Consider the following 4,264-nt stretch of genomic DNA (forward strand, 5'->3'; position numbering starts at 1 on the left):
ACCAAATACATTGTTCTGTTTTTATTGGAAAATCTCGTAATGAAAAATCTCTTCTTCCAAATTTGTATTTGATACAAAGGTGAGCGTGCTCTGTGTCCAAACCTAACAGTCAATCATCAAGCACTTGAGGCATTTAGGAAGAGCAAGGCTGAAGTATAAGCTAATCGGCTGTCACAGAAGCAAATGGGTTCCCCACAAATGAAGGAGCGCTGTGGTCATGGAAAGGGCCGAGGATGAGGATGCCCCTGAAAATCCAGGTATCACACAGGGACGGAAGGACAGGGCCAGCAGCAAGTAAGACAGAGAACAAAGCCTAGACTTTTAAAACATGGGCCTCCTTCTTTGAATTTTATTTAGGCAGCAAAATATACAGCCAGTCCACTGTGAGGTCACCTTTATCCCTACATTTTCAGCCACTTAATTTGTAAAGAGAATTCTAACATTGATGTGGAAAATGAATCAAATTTCACACAGTGTATTTGGTAGGTTAGACACAAAGATGTTCTAATTAAATTTATTTCTAATAACATTACACCCTCAGCCAAAGAACTATTCTAATCCAAAGCTAGCATGTACAGTGGGAGGATTTATAAAGTGAGGATGGGATCTATTCTGGTCTGGGAATTCTGTAAGAGTCCAGGAAAACAGCTGGAGGGTTTGATATCCTGATGACTTGACCATTTGTTAAAGATCCTGAAGAATGTTCACTGGCGTTCTAAATGTGCAACTCACGTGTGTCACGATACTTTCCCTGAAAACCTGTGACTGTCCCGTGAGCAATTTCTCTGCATAAAAATTAATTTAACTCGACATCCTCCAAATAAGAACAACACAATGTTCCGTGCAGCACGAGGCGCAGTCACGAAGACAAGGAAGAGTTGTCATTTAGACATTTACAAATGAAATGTAATGCTATACAAGGTTGAGCTTTGATCATTCATGCAAAAAGAAAAAGAGCATCTCCTAATTTTCCCCAGTTTTGTTTATATTTGATGCATTATAGCATCATGGTACCAAGATATATGTATTTAGTCCAGTGAATTTATTGGGAAACATGTTTAGTGATAAATGCAGAGTTTTATAGCAATCAAGGATAATATGTCACATTGGCCTGGAGATTAATATAGTTTAGCAATTCAACAATGTAAATGTCCAGAGTTTGTCTTTTAGAGTTTTAATTCCCTCAGGAGTCTCAGTATTTCATTTTTATTTGAGGAAATAAAATCCTATTTGTTTGAAGTGGCTTGGATCCAGAAAGGTCAGAAAGATCCACCCTAATGCTTCTATTAGTCAGCTGTTCCTCACCCAGCATCACCTTTCCCAGTCTTGTGCAGAGGCCCCGGGGCTGCCTGCCCAGTAGTGCTCATAGACTAGGTAAGCATCTGTCTTCCATTTACATGTACTATTTCATAAGTGTCTATTGATCTGAGCAAAACTAATAAAACATAAAATAATTTAAAAATATCACTGAGTTATGGTGTTTTCTTACGTGTAATCTTTCAAATTAAAGCTACTAAAACTCAACCTTGATACTCGCTCTAATATCTGAAACATTTGGCCAGAAATGTCCTGGCGTCGGGGTTTAAACACCAACCCTATCCATAACATGACTTCTTAAATAATTTTTACAGGGTTTTTTCCCCTGTCTACCATGACCATGTGCCACTTTTGCTAATGATTTTATGACAAGTGAATTGCAGTAACTAATGGAATTTAGTTCCTGGTCATCAGGAAGAACTTCCGACTTGGTGGGCATCATGGCAGGACTGCATGGCCGGAATGTGGCCACAGTCCCCAGGTGACATCAGAGGCTCTATCCTGAAGCATCTTCAGACTCCAGCTATATTCCTAAACATATATTGATGGGTCATGCGAGGTTTTCCCCATGCTGTTGGTGTCTCTGAGTTCCTCGAGGAGGGTTATCAGAAGATTCTTAGATGTTGGCATGGGGACCTAGGGCAAGTCTGCACCTGGTTGGAGTATTGTCTTCCTCTGACACAAGATTTGGAGCCAGGCAAAGCTCCAGCATCTCCTACCTTGATATGGAGAGGACAACCTATTTGGTTTCATTGGACTTTTAGAATTTTACGATCCCTGGGTGACGGTAATGGTTACAGCATCAAGCCTGACATTTTTGTTTGTTTTGTTTTATTTTGTTTTGTTTTTAAATATCAGTCTTTAAATTTTGGGTACTTTTACATCGAATTACTTTCCCAAAGGCCTGACATGTTTTAATAGAAGAACTTCTCAGAATGGGAGTTTCTCCCTGAGATGTGACTTGGCTGGTATAATGGTTAATTTTATGCAACTTGACTGGGCTAAGGTGTGTCCAGATAGCTGGCAAAGCATTATTTCTGGGTTCGTCTGTGAGGGTATCTCTTGAAGAGATTAACATTTGAATTGGGGTTGAATTTACTGAGTGAAGGAGATTGTCCTCACCAAAGCAGAGTAGGTATAATCCAATCCTTTGGTGGCCGGGATAGAACAAAAAGGCAGAGGAAAGAGGAATATTCTGCCTGCCTAAGCTGGGACATGGGTCTTCTCCCGCCCTCAGGCATCAGTGCTCCTGGTTCTTGGTGTTCAGTCTCACCTGGAACCACAGCACCAGCTTTCCTGGGCCTCCAGCTTGCAGACAGCAGACTGTGGGACTTCTTTGCCTCCATAATCACATAAACCAATCCCTCATACGACATCTCTTTCTGTATGTATATAAATCATATTGGCTCTGCTTCTCCAGAGAACCCTGACTAATATAGATGAAGTCTCTATAAAACACCAGGAGGGTGTTGGAAACAGGGATGTCTGTGTCTGTGGAAACTTGAATCCGAGCTGCAACCAATGTGTTAAAGAAAGAATGAAAGAAAGAAAAGTCAGTAGGGAGGCTTCTTGTGGCTGCCCCGGCTGGGTGGGAAGGGTTAGGGGAGTGTGGGGCCCTTTCCTCCACCTCTGCCTGGCCCTCCCCAGCTTTCCTCCAGAGAAGCAGTTTTCTGCAGACACCCTGACCCACTTTCTGTCCACTTTCATTTGGGTATCAAGTTATTTCTGTAGTGCCAGTTTTGGGGGGGGTGAGGGGACAGGCTGGTATTCTAATATACAGTGCTACTTTAAAATACTGAAGCATTGCTATTTTTGTTGGTGTAAAACTGCTTTTTCAATATTGACTCTGAAACATTTCATGTTTTAGGGTTATAAACCCCATTAGAATTTTATATCTAACAGAGGTCCACCCATTTAGAAAATGTTCTGACCACATCCTTCTCTGTTTATAACACTTCTGAGTTCTCTTGCTGGGCTTTTAACTCTCAATTTTCAGCTTATGAGTGAGGTCCAGCAGCTTTCTCTCTTTTTCATTTTGTCTAGGAGCCCAGTTGGACTGCATTCTCCTGGGAGAGGCTCCTGAGGGCTGTGCTGGTGGTGGGGGTGTGGGGGGTTGGAGGACAGCACAGAAGGTGTGCAAAGGGCTGGGGGCTCAGGGAACGGGGTCCCAGTGACATGATGGGAAGGCTGGATTCGTGAGTTCAAGATGAGCTAGAATTGTTGCTCTGGTCAACTTAGAGATAAGGAATCCGAAGGAGCAGCAGCTCATCTAAAGCCACATGCTGGGTGTTAGGTAGAGGACAGGAGCCCAGTTTTTGTTTTGACATCCGTTTTCTGCCTTCCAGAGTGAGAGCATCAGTAGTGTGATGTGGAAAAAGGGTGCCACTGGAGAGTCTTACACTTGCTGAAGCATATCCCACCGAGTTCTGGGGATGGAACAAGGTCAAGAATAGAGCTGGGGAGGAAAACATTTTGGTTAGTGAGGATGACAGAAAACTAGAGGTGAGTAGTTGTGAAGCTTTCTGAAATCTCAGTTGCTCTTTGGAAAAGATGTGGACGGAGGGTCCAGGCGTAGTTGCCATGGGACATCCCAAGCAGGGTTCACCGGGGTCCACCAGCGGAGCAGAAACCATTTAATTAAGGATCTCTGAGCTTCACCAGCTGGACAGAAGCTGTGATTGGGCCATTGTGTGGACTGGCAGGCCCTGGTGTTTACAGATTTGGCGATTCCCCTTTAATTACAGTGTTGAGTAGCTGCTTTAAACACCAGATGCTTTGCATTGCATTTCTTCCAGCTGCCCGGCCAGAGAGTATGACCCGGTGCTTGGTTTGTATTTCCTGTTACTGACTATGGCATCATAGCTGAGTTTTATACACACACACACACACACACGTTTATTTATATATTTTTATAAATAATTATGTATTAATTATATATTAGTTATAA

The sequence above is a fragment of the Ailuropoda melanoleuca genome, chromosome 9, assembly GCF_002007445.2.
Source record: "Ailuropoda melanoleuca isolate Jingjing chromosome 9, ASM200744v2, whole genome shotgun sequence".
Classification (NCBI taxonomy): Eukaryota; Metazoa; Chordata; class Mammalia; order Carnivora; family Ursidae; genus Ailuropoda; species Ailuropoda melanoleuca.